This window comes from Topomyia yanbarensis, chromosome 2, assembly GCF_030247195.1.
Source record: "Topomyia yanbarensis strain Yona2022 chromosome 2, ASM3024719v1, whole genome shotgun sequence".
NCBI classification, from domain to species: Eukaryota; Metazoa; Arthropoda; class Insecta; order Diptera; family Culicidae; genus Topomyia; species Topomyia yanbarensis.
The window spans coordinates 435,731,041-435,745,025 of NC_080671.1; positions in this window are offsets into that span (position 1 = coordinate 435,731,041).

The following is a 13,985-nucleotide window of genomic DNA, read 5'->3' on the forward strand; positions in this document are numbered from 1 at the left end:
GATAGTATTGTTGAAGATACCGAAGCCAGTGGACCCATCGAGATTTGATCCGTCAGTGTAGAACATTTTGTCACAGTCGACTTCTCGGAATTTATTATAACATATATTGGGGATCACTTGCGGGCGTATATGGTCCGGGATTCCACGAATCACTTCCTTCATGGATGTGTCGAAGAATACAGTAGAATCAGAAGTATCTAGGAAACGAACACAGTTGGGAGTATACGAAGAAGGATTACTGCTCTGTGCCATGTAGTCGAAGTACAAGGACATAAATCGGATTTGAGAATTAAGCTCGACGAGCCTTATTTACGCATAAGTTGTTCAACATCTAACTTAGAGAAATTGGATTGGAATGTTTCATGTTCCTAGCTAACCGAGCATTCGATATCAGCCATTCGATATCAGCCATCACATATTGTGTGAACTGTTTGGATTTAATATCTAGCTGACGCCAATTTGGTGTTAGTTTGGATATATCGTCTAACTGGCAGCAAGTTGGTGTCAGTTTCTGACGAGTGGAATCATTCAAATCCAATTTCTTTAAGTTAATTATTGTGCACTTATGCGCAAATTAACATCCATTTTTTGTCGTGACTAACGACTTACCTGTCAATATAGGGGCCCCTTTTCAAAATTTCGGAAGAAAAATTATGTAAGATTTTGAACGCTTATATCTTTTGTTGTACTAAATGGATTTAATCAATTTCTTCGGCATTTTGTCGAAAATATTTGTACCAACGTTGTATTAAATTTTGGAATATGTAGGACATTCATTATCAACGGAAAAATAGTGTTTTGAAAAATCTTTCGAAAACGATTCGGAAAAGTGAAAATTTTCAGCCCATCCCGCACAGAGCCGTCAATACGGTGCACCAACCGAACAATAAAATAATGAAAAGTTTATATATAGGTCCACTACATGTTTGTTCCTATGATTATTCGTATTGGGTTGCTTGACGAGAGCAGTTGGTGGGGAAAGCCGGCATATTAGTTTTGGTTATGCCATTAGAAGCCGGACGGAAAGGAAAGGCTCATGTACGCCACGAGAACGAGCGAGAAAGCGATAGTAGTGCATATTAGCGAAAGCGTTACGTACATTTTGAACCTTAATAACTTTTCTTCTACTATTTGAACGGATTGCCAATCTTGTTTCATAAATCGGAAGGAAAACGTTCAACGCTTGCTACCGATACGTTGTTTGCTATAAAAAATTTGGTTAAATAGATCAAAAACTACTTTAAATGAGAATCAACATTAATCATATAACCTATAAATAGGGGTGTCGCAGCTTTTCTCAAAGCCAGACGTGTGTAAGTGCATAACAGACGTGCGTGGTCGTGAGAAGCTACATCGGACGACCAATCAAATCGGCTACCACCGGAGAGAAGAAGAAAAACGTTGGTGAAGGTGGTGGCGGTGAGAAGGCAAAAAGCCAAAGGCTAAGAAACGCAGTCACTGAAAAGGCGGTAGCAACTGCCACTAAAAATGCCACCAAAACATCGAAGGCTGCAGCGAACAAGCCGAAGACCCCAAAACCAAAGAAAGCCGCCAAACCTGCCAAGAAAGCTGCCCGAAGAAGATAAGTAAATTCACGCGTCTCTAATGTTGCCAACAGTCCTTTTCAGGACTAACAAAATACTTGTAAAGAATTAGTGGTGCCTATTTTCCGTTGGCGCTGTTAATTGTAGATGGTTTTGTGTCATAGTTATATGTAAACCGTCCTTAGGATGAATATATAATGGAAAAAGAATTTTATTAGGAAGTTCCTTTTATTAATTTGTATAATTAAAAATAATTATATAAGAAAATATTTTTCGAATTCATCTACAAACCCGAAGATTTTTGCAATTCCTTCCAAGAAAATCAGTGAATGCAACTCTACCACTAAGCGAAAGCTACACCACAACGAATGATGAAAATATTTTCATTTATCGTACAAAAGGAGGGCCTTCCATCTGCAACGAAAAATTAATAAATAGGAACGCCTTGATGCAAAGCGTACTCATTCGGTGTGAGCTGTGAAAGGGGAATGTTCATATGTATGGACGCAGTAGAAACAAATCGTCGGCAAGGTTTGAGTCGTTTCAAAAGATTCTCGTCTTGCATCACCATAGTTATCTACAAACCGTCCTTATTAGGACGACTGCAAAATGGAAAAAGAATTTAATTAGAAAGTTTCTTTTATTAACTAGTATTAAGTTTGCGCTTGTTAATTCTGTACTTTTACCAGTGAATCATAAGAAAATGTTTTGAAGTAGAATACTTTCAACGTTTCAATATAGGGGTCCCGTTTCAAAATTTTCTGCCGGAAATTTACCCGATTTTTTGAACGTGAATATCTGCCGTTGTACTGAAAGGGGAAAAGATGGGTTGGTAATGTATATGACATAACAGGGGTGTCGTGACCACACTTCGAAGTTATTTCAAATCTTGCAAAGCATAAATTGACATAATTTCAATGATTGTTCCTATATGAATGAAATGACAAATTTTCAGGTTAACACGGCAATAACTTTGCAATTTTATATTTTTAGTCATCATATAATAACTGTCATCTCTTCCAAACAACTTAACTCTCTGCAGCCAACCCCGTGGTTTTTCAGGGTTAAGGAGAATCATTGTAAAATGTCTAATACACGATTTTATGTTGTTACCTCCACTAAAACCACTTCAAAACACTCCCACCTTTCATATAAGTACATTGTCTGCTTGTTGAAATCATTATATGAAATTTTTGACCTGTATTCAATGCGGAGAACTCGTTAAAAAATTGTTTTACTGAATAGATTAACGAACGGGATCCCCAGGAAAATTTCTCTGAGCCCGGTGAAGTCCAACTTAATGTGTAAAATTTAGCCATTTAAAAGAGATACAAGCTGCATTTTAAGAATAGAATCATCGCGGTTATGTCCCGGACATTACCCGCCCCTAGTTTTTTGCTAAGCGTGATTCATTTCTGTACGCTAGGAAAAAAAATTCCGATGATTGTTTCGAGAGATTTTAACATTGATATTTCATAGCAAGAAAATATCAACGAGCTTAGAATCCACCGCATCCCCTATCAACGCAGACGCCAACAACAAAGGTTCTTTTCAGAACCACCATAAGTATTATAAAGAATAACTTGAAACTTTCCCACATATTCCATTGAGTATCATTCGATTTGAATTACAAGTCAAACGAGTAGTCACGACACTCCGGTTATGTCCTAGACATTACCCACCCATCTTTGTCAGTTAGGAAAAAAGGGTGCACGAAACGTCATGTCATACAGATGAAGTTGTCAAACAGAAGGTACAATTCAGAAAATCACCCCTAGACGATGATAGTTCGCAAAGGGAAAATAGTGGTTCTATGCATTGAGTTATTCTCAATACCATGTCTGTTATCTGTGGTATTTCGTATCTGGGTGGGAATAAAGTCATTAGTTTGTCATTTAATAGCTGAGCAAGGATTCGCAGTGTCAAACCGTGCCTGTTTATTTATTTATTTCTATTACTGGACATGTTTTACCCAGAGACGGTGCTTATATAGTGTAACCCGAGACAGTTGGAGCCGGAGCCTAAATCAATATTTAGCGGATGGCTTCAGCGCCACTCCCGAAGGAGACCATTCGCCTTGTTCGGTTTGCCCAGCTATTGAGACCCCTCCTACGGGCGGGTACCATTTGTTTCTGAGTTCTGGCTCCAGAATGGTCCAACTGGACTCAGGTACCTTGATTACCAGTCTGAAAACATTCGCTAGAAATCAACAACAGTATGCAAAGAAGGCCTCAGACCGGTATAATTGAATAGCTCTAACGCTTTTTATCATCACGGGCAAAGATCTACTCAAACACAAGGTCCCCAATCGTGGCCGATTTAGGAAAGGTGGAGCCGAAGGAAAAAGGAGTCAACTCTGCTCGCTAAAAACGGAAACGACCGAAAATCGTGAAACTGCCTACACCAGAAAATACCAAAAAATAGTTTACTGCAAAAAAACTGTTTAATTCACTTCAACTCATAATTCGCTTACAAAAAAAATATTTATTTCACATTTCGGGTCTCGAACCCAGGCCTTTCAACTTGCTAGCTAATTTCCTCGCAGCGCGCTAACCAACATGGTCACTGCCTATCCTGTGTCTCTCCCTTCCCAAAGCATATCAAAAATCTAACTACCTAACGTGGTGTTCATCCGAAAATGAGTGGCTCAACTTACGGTGCGTGCATATACAGTCGGCGTGTTTGCGTGTAATACAGCGATTTCATCGCTGACCTAGGATTTTCCCGGGGTGGGAAAAATAAAACCGCCGAACAAAAAAATTGATAATCGGGTTTCGAACCCGGGCTTTTTGAGCTTGTCACGAAAACGCTGTCACTTAGCTCACTGAACCGGCATTTGCGGGTTTAAACAAAATTGATCATGCGCATGTCAAAAAAAGGAAATGAGTACTCACACTACCATGGTTTTACGTGGGTCGCTTGAAGATCCAGTCCGCTGAAGATGCTGATCCGGTTGCCACAAACGATTTGCGCGGTCGTTTGCTGGCAGTGTCTGACCTGATGGAGGTCACTGCATTACATGTTTCCCACGTGGGTTGATCGATAGTCGGTGCCCAGCCACTGGACGTATGCTGGCAACGACGCTGCTCCCTAGCTAGCGCGAATTTGACGGTCGTCGCTCTTCCGGATGGTTCACCGGGAACTTTGTAGCTAGATGGCGGGGTCAGAAGCGGTTGATGACGGATGATGATCGGTGTGACGGGATGCTGCAGCTTCAAACCTGCACGAAAAACACGCATCCAACGACAAGTTGGAATTAGGGCACGCACTGCACTGGCCACCATTTGCACCTTACCTTAATTCGGGAATACCGACTCTAAACCACTGCTTCGATATGCGGGAAGCCACTTAACTTGTACGAGTTAGAACTGGGAAGGGAAAACTAATTACTGGCAAAACTGATATAGAGAATCTCACGATTTTTATCTTTTACCTATAAAACCACACCGAGGCGCGAGAAAAAAACTAAACCACTCCTGCCTCTTCCACGATCCAGAACAAAGTGAAAAATCAGATCTTTGGAGTCCTCAGTTTAAAGCATGAGTCATATCTTCGTGATCGGAACTACGCAATCGTTCACGAAATTACGCAAGTTTCCCCGAAGCCTTTTTTTGTATACGGCTTCAATTTCTTTTGAATATCCTCAGACCTCGATCCTCTACCACCAAATCTCGGGTGCTGCCGACTGGCTTTCAAAACCCAGAGACAAACAGTTTCCCCTCCACTATAGCTTATTCTGCGGTTAAAGGTCGCAGAAAGGGTTATCTCAAAAGCAGGGCGACGCCTGCGTCGCGACCACCCGCCAAAAGTAACTCGGCTCCAACCACGGCTGGATCCGGTGGGTGCTCAACCACTCATCTAACAGTTCATTCGAAGGAACTCCAACCAATCACTCACTCTCATTCACATTTCGGGAGAAATTACAGAAGCTTTTACCCATGCTGAGCGGACCAGTTATTCGAGGGGCCGCTCGATTTTATTTACATTCATATCGTAGTACTACAATAGAGATGCGCGAAGACTGAAGTTAAAAGTTCCAATCGAACCCAAAACAACGGTTTCAAACGAGCAATGTAAACACATATGGTGGATTTAGGAAGTAACTTGTGGGGAGTATTGAGATTGAAATAAAAACAAATGCAAGTTATTATGTTTACATACGAAGAATTTAAACTTTATAACATTCATGATGCAAATGAAATACGATTTAATTTAAATACATTAAAAATTTACAAAACCGACTGTCTAGTCCCTCATTTTATATAGGTGGTTTTAAACTTTATGCATGAATGGCACATAATCTAACTATACACCCCAAACTCAGCCGTAATACCTTTACGGTAATAAGAAAAAAATGCTCTAATAGCAACACGTTTCATGCTAAAATGATCGCACAAAAAATTCCCTACACTGATAGAATATATTCGTAAATCGCTATGCATTAGTTTCGCACAGATAATTTTCACAAAATATACGAATTTTTCGTACATATAATGAATCGTTCGTAGTTCTATTGAAACACATTTATTTTTTATTACGAGTTATTCGTGAAAACCACGAAACGACTTTCGTTGGCTTATTACGAAACAGCTTCGTTCGGCAAACAATTTTTTTGCTGCTATATACGAATATCTTTATAATATTTACGAGCACCATTCGTCGAACCGTCAACTTCAACAGAGCTTCAATATGGAGTCATTGTTGCTATACGTCATATAATTGTTGATGATCACGACGGTCTCGGTCTGACTATTTAGTAGCCGTATCCGTGTCCGCCGGTTTCAGGAAGATTTTCTAAACCTCTTCCGCTTCTAGTTGATCCAGAATCTGGAACAGTACGGATTCAGTTGAGCCATCGCAAACTCGATGGTTTTGTATGAAATATTTTGAGTTTTTCTCTGCCATGTCAAAAGAATATGTTATTAAAAACGAAAACTTCTCTTAGATGAACGAAATGAATTCGTGCGACCAACGGGATTGTTCGTAATATACATAGACGTTTATTAAAAAAACAAAACATTTCGTTTCATTAATGTCGTTTTCAACGACAACATTTGTGCAATGTACACTAAATAAGTAAAATTCACGAAAACTTTCGTTCATCAAGCGACCATTTCTTCATATCACAATAAAATCGATTTTGCCAGATGTTTTTTAACTAAAAAAATCTGCGTTGTCAAACATCAATCCTAAAAGATCGAATGAAAAAATAAGAAGATAATAAATACGAAAACTTTTCTAAGATGAACGAAATGAATTCGTGCGACCAACGAAGTCGTTCGTAATATACACAAATATTTATTGAAATAAACGAATGATTTCATTTCATTCACGAAAAATAATGTCGTTGTCAACGATAACATTCGTGCCATGTACACTAGATAAGTAAAAGTTACTAAAACTTTTGTTCATCAAGCGTCCATTTCTTCACACCACAATCTTTCTAGTAATAATAATGATAAGCAGGTCGAAATAGAATCGAATTTGCCAGATCAATCTTTTTAATTAATAAAAAATCGGTGCTGTCAAACATTGATCCTAAAACATCGAATGCGTTGCACGTTTATAAAAGTACACGAAACATTTCGTTTCGTTCAATTTTTTAAAATAAAAAAAATCTCTATGTTGTCAAACATCGATCCCAAAAGATCGACTGAAAACAATAAGAGGATAATAAATACGAACACTTTTCTAAGATAAACGAAATTAATTCGTGCGACCAACGAAATCGTTCGTAATATACGCACACGTTTATTAAAACAAACAAAACATTTCGTTTCATTCACGAAAAAATATTGTCGTTATCAACGATAACATTCATGCAGTATACATTAAACATGTAAAATTTACGAAAGATTTCGTTCACCAAGCGGCCATTCTTGTTCATGAAATGAACGAAACCTACTATTTAGAATGCACGAAAATAGTTCGTTGCAGAAAACGACGAATGAATTCGTGTATTGTAAGATCGATTTCATTATATTTACGAATTTATATTATCAGTGTAAACGGCAATACCAACACATTCAAATCTTCTCTGCATCGCACTCATGTTTCATCAATTCTTATTCAATAAATATTAACCCGTCGGATTGTCTGGAAGTGTGTAGCACTTCGCTTGTTATCGTATTGCGCATCAAGTGAAGTGAACACAATGGGGATAAAAACGAGGTTAGAATTTCTCTACACGACACATTCCGTATTTAAAGCTCGGCTTACGCGCGGCTAGCTTCAAAGCACAGTCAGAAAAAACGATTCGGAATAGTGGCGGGGTACTTCGGCTGGTGTTAAATTGAAAGTTCTTTTCTATCACGGACTTTAACAGCAAGGTAGCGACTGCACAAACCATGAACAATCCTTTCCGTCATGTTCGGGAAGCAAGACCTATGGTTTGGATCCACGTATCCGAACCGAGGGTCCGGATCCAGACACTTGTCTGGATGTAAGCACCAAGTCTGGGCCTGATTCAGGTCCGGACATGGAAAGGGGATGCGCTAGATGCGGGTACTGGTCAGAATCTGGGTACTGGTCCGGATTTGGGAAATGGTCCGGATCCGAGAACTGGTCCGGATCGGGAACTGTGCCGGATCTGGCAACTAAGCCGGATCCGGAAACTGCCTAAAATTTTTATTTCACTATCCAACCTACCCAGTAAAAAATACGTAATTCCGGCTGGATTGTGTTTGATTGTGTGATGCACATACATGAACAGCAACCGGAATTCGCAGTATATTTTCCAGATGATCCTGTTGGATCGAGGCAGACGCCAAGTTCATCTTATCTGGTGTTTGAAGCGACAGATGTGCTCGCGTCGAAATGGAAAGAGGAATATTAATACACAATTGTTGGCTCGATTAACCGGATTCTCGAATTCCCGCAATCAGTCTTAGTGTGTCCACAAAAAACGAAGATGACTACAAATGTAACTACATTATTCGTTGATCGTCGCATTGATTTAGTGTCAGGTGGCGCATGACAGTAATATTCACACAAGCAGGTGGTCTGAAGAACCCGATTCCGCCAGTTCCAGGCCCAATTGGAAAGTTTTCGCAAGTGTTCGGATAATTGAAAATGCTTATTATTCGTTGATCATCGATATGGAGTAATTTGACATGACTTTACAGTTATATTTAGCGGCAAATGCTTTATATGAGGTTGCGCTTTTCGGATAGGTTTTCTCTACAATGTTCTATAGAATCGGTCTAAGGATGTCCCAAAAATTCACGAATGTGTTAGGAATGAAATCTAGAGAATGCTACAGTACCCTCATGTGTTCTATACGAATAACTGTGAAGTTTGACATCGCGCTCGGTATTGTGTGGATGTCCTTTACAATATCTCATGAAATCGTATTCAAAAGCAAAACAAAGCATTCCGTTTTGGAACTTGACCTTCTGTTTCAACAGACTTCGCAGCCGATTCTTGGTGTTCAAGACAATTACAGTGCTAGTGCTATGATGCTACTGATCACTACAAATCTTTACTGGAGTTCCGTGCATACGACGAATGGTTTATGAGACCAGCACTTTACTCTCTGAACCGCCAAAGCGGGGATCACTTCTAGGATGCCCAAAACTTGCTTGTATGTCTCCAAATTAATTCAGAAGGTTTACATTCATGATTTTTTTTATGCTCAGGTTATGCTAAGGCGCACTTAGAACTAGAAGTTGTATGAGTATTGAATATGGCTCACATGGCCCTCTGACAGAACTCACGGGATTTCTTTGTAAAGTCAGAACCAGTTTTCTGACCTGACCAACAATTATAGTTAATAAATCTTGAATAATTTCCCCATCAATTGAAGGTGGTTTTGTTGAAATCCATCTAAAACTGAGAAAACTAGAGCCAAATAGACACCTAAATTTTAAAGTGATAAGTACTTTGAAGACGCAAATTTTTTTTCGCCCTGCTGCCCAACACCGTCTTTTGGCGGGGTACGTTCTTAAGCTCGTAAGTTAGTACACGATCAAATTTCCATTCTACGTTCAAATACTACTGTAACTTACCAATAGTTTTTATTTTTTTGAAAACTTCAACATGTGCGATAATTTCCCAATTGAATTGTACTACCACACGCAAAATAGTTTTTTTCTCGTTTCCTCCAAATTTCCAACTTTCAACTCAAATATCATTTTATATCAAGATTTCAATAAGCAGAAAATGTATTTGTATGATAGGTAGCAATGATTTGAAGAGGTTTTTGAGGAGTTTACAACACAAAATCGTGTATTGTGCATTTTACAGCGATTCTGCTGAACTCCGCCAAAAGACGAGGTTGGGCAGCAGAGGGTTAATTGCGTTAGTTATAGGGATATAACATTATATTGTATTTACTTGAATATTGTTCAAACATCGAGCAAGTAGTTATATATACCGCAAAAAAAATATTAAAAAATTATTAACGATGCTAATTAGTGAAATGATTAACAACCATTCTGTGAAACTGAAACAGGGCTACATTCACTATGCTTCCTTGAATAAACTTTCTACGCTAGCACAACCGTCAGGAAGCTGAAGCCTGTTATCGAAACCGCCTCCAAGCAAGGTCAACATTTCCAAACCATGATTCGTCCGCAGTAAACCTGCATAATTTGAAAAATTGCAATCAAATCGAACGATTCTTCCATTCAACACTTCAACACGGATGCAAAATCCAGCGTACCCGCTCCCACCCTCTCCCTATACGCACACCACCAAGGATCCCGCTTCCAAACAGGCTCAACCAAAATTTGTTGAACTTTAACGACAACATTTATCACCTAGACACGCTAATAGCGTTCACGTTCTTTTATTGGTACTGCACCGATCATTCGTTTTCACACGCTCGGTCGAGACACAAGGGTTTTGTTGCCAGTCCGTGCAATGTATAGCGACAAAGAATAGTGCTAATCCGCGCTCAAGGTTATCGTACGCGCTCTCCGCCTCGTCGAGGTTTTAGTATTTTATCTCTTCTTTTGTGTTTCTATTTCTGAGTACCGTTAGCCGGTCAGTGACCAGTGAAGCAGTATTCTTCCAGTAAGCCGTTACATGCAAGTTAAGTAATATTTTACGTTTCCCCTTCTTGGTTCTCATACTAACGTGCACAAGGCAAGAGGCCCATGCAAAAATGACTTCCCCTGCCTGCGGTTCATCTCAAGGTAAGTTTCGAGGACCTGCTGAAATATGGGACTGGCTGTTTCAAACACCCCATGCTTAAACCAGTGAAGATACTGGAGTGCAAACGTTTGCATTTAGTGTGTGTCTGTGTGTATGAGTGTTTTTTTTTATTTGGTGGTAAAGCTTTTACGTCGACCCAGGACACGTTCAGTAGACCATACTACCGATTTCGTCCATCGTGTGCCAGAGTGAGGGACTCTGAACAGAGAAGATAACTCTGAACCCTACTCCTCTAAACTACACCGAGGAGTCCGACATTTGCCTGATCCCTCGGATTCCATTTGAAATAACTACTTCGGGGAGAGGCGTGCTAAGGGGCTTCACATGATTCCAGGTCTAGCTGGTCGTGCTAGATTTCGCTCATAACCGCCATATCTTCTGACCTCGCACAAAGCAGCAGCAAAAAAAAAAACGCTATGCTATAGCAGGCTATAGGTATCAGTGAATCAAGCCAGCTTTTGTTCTATATCAATGCACAAACAAATTGTATCGTTGCTCCCGGCTGCGGAGTGAAATGAGTTTGCCAAATGAAACAAAAGTGCCCGTGCTACGGGATAACACGATTTCGATCGACTTTAATAAAACTCGTGTTAGACCTACAGTTCAGGAAGTGAAACAGTTAGTTAAGGTTAACATGGAGCTTCATCTCGCTGAAGTTACGTACATTCAGCTGCACCACCTTAACTGTTTTGATCACGTTTAGAAGTTTCGGACAGGCAGAGAACTTCATTGCAAAGAACACCATGCAACACGAGGTCGAATATAATAACACCGGAATCAAGATCCCCGTGCATATGGAAAACGACATGGTGGTCATGCGTATCCATGATTAGGTCCCGCGCACTAGGGAAGATTACATCAAACGAATCATGTCGCAATATGGAGAAGTAGAATCTATTACGAATCACACCTGGAGAAATTTTTCCACCGGCATTCCCAACGGCGTTCGTATTGTGAGGATGCGAGTGACTAAACCAATACCTTCTTACATGACTATCGAATGCAAATCACCGAAGGAAGGTGTGAGCTACAAGCAAACAATGCTAATCACATATCCTGGGCAGACCCCAGCATGCCAACTCTGTAACTATACAGCCCACTACGGAAAAAACATGCACCGAAGCAACTAGTCAAAACTCATCTACTACAGCCAACTCTAACAAGCACCTTCAGATAAACCAAAAACAACGATCCAATTAACCAATAATACAGGTACATCGACCATGACAAACGCTCCCAAACCTGCAACTAGCATCGCCAATAAAGAAGCAAATACCGATGAAGACGGATTTATAACAGCGACCCGTAAGAACAAGAAACGAATAAGAACCTCTGATCGTGAACAGCAAGAAAACAGTACCGATGATGACATGGACGGGAACGATAACGCGAGAGAAGGCAGACTGAGTGACCCCCAAGCGGCTTCACCGCCAAGGAAAAGGATCTCAACACGCAGCAGCAAATTGCGTCAACAAGATCTGGCAGATAGACATTCTTAATTCCTTTTTATTTTTACTTATTGTAAAAAAAATAAAAGACCCACGGTTCAGTTGTGCTAACGCATTGAGCCGTTTCAAATAAATATTTAGATTTAAAAAAAACGCCATATCAGTCCTGCACGACATGATATTCTACATGCCCTCCTCTCTACGTTGACCAGTTAGATGCCAGCGATTCCGGTTGGAGGGTGGCTTCCGGTTCACTGGTGCCCCGACGACCCTATACTGGTGGTTTATCGTGTTCGATGCTACTTGGCGTAGTCCCCAACGGTGAAGCTAGCCTACCTCGACAGAGAGTTTCTCGACGAAATAATGTCTCCCGCAACCGTTGACGAACGCGTTATTCTTCCTTCGATGCAGTCCAGCAGAATGCCGATGTCAGTCCAGCGATTCCGGGTGGAAAATTGCGTCCGGTTCACTGGTGCCCCGACGATTCAAGCCGGTGATTTGCTACAGACTGCTTGGAATAGTCCCCGACGGTGGATCTTTTCTACTCCGACGAAGAGTTCCCTGACAGTGGAAGATCTTCCGAAACCGATGCTACCCGGGCAGATGCCGAGGTCGGTCCTGTGATTCTGAGTGAAGGGTGACTTCCAGTTCACAGGCGCCGCGACGACCATTTGCCGGTGCTACATCCCGATCTACTCGAGCTAGTCCCCGGCGGTGGGCCTAGTCTACTCCGACGGAGAGATTTTCCGACGTTGAAATTTCTCTCGAAACCGTTATCACGATGCCAGTCGGTTAGGTGTCGAGGTCAGTCCTGCGATTCCGGGGGGAGGATGACTTCCGGTTCTCAGGAGCCCCAACGACCTACCGTCGACGATGCGTACGCTCAGTCTAGTCCCCGGCGGTGGATCTAGCCTACTCCGGTCGTTCCCGGTGCTCTTCTTTATCTCTCCTCCCTTAGACTGACTTGGCCGAGGCCGTGTACTGCTACGTTGCTGGTCATTGCTGCTTGACATGATCTGAACGACTATTCTGTTCACTGCATCCCATTTTTCTTTGTTTGCACACATTCTTTCGACAATATTGGCCATGTTAACGTCCTCACCGACAATGGTTCTCATTTCTTTTCGCTCATGCTCGAATCGCGCTCAGGCGTTTCCTAAGCATCTCCGCACAAGACGCAGAACGACGATCTCGCGTGGCCGAACGTCTTCAGATACTTTTTGAAACAGCCGTGACCAGACAAGAACTGCGTTATGTGGAAGTTCATCTCACCGTGCGCTCTGTTCACCCACACCGACAGACATGGAATTAGTCGATGGGTCCATCTACCGTTTACAGCGTTATCACACTGATGCGGCCACTTGAATAAGGTCAACTCGGGCTCGTTTACGGACTCCTCTCATGCCTCGATTCCTATAACACTCGCCAAAAATACAGTTCCTCTAATTACTACAAGCAGGCATTGTAATTCTCTCTCACTCACGCGAGAAGAAGCTTATCCGATGTCCAACTTTTCCGAGATAAGATGAGTCGCAAAATTCTCCGCCTCCACAAATAGCGTGAGAATGATTTTCCGGATAAAATTTATTTGACTTTTTCCTTCTCACCGGAGAAGGTGATAAAATTTTAATTTCGTGGAAATCAATAAAAACTTCAAAAAGTACACTTAATTGCAAAGAAAAGCGGCAAAGAAGTATGATAGACTTGTTTTTTCGTGTTTTGGAATAACGACAGGAAAGCATCGAGCAAAAAAAGGATACCATGATAAACTCATTCACTCATTCTCCGACTGTTTTATTTATCCGGAGAAATAACACGTTTTATTTATCCGGAGAAG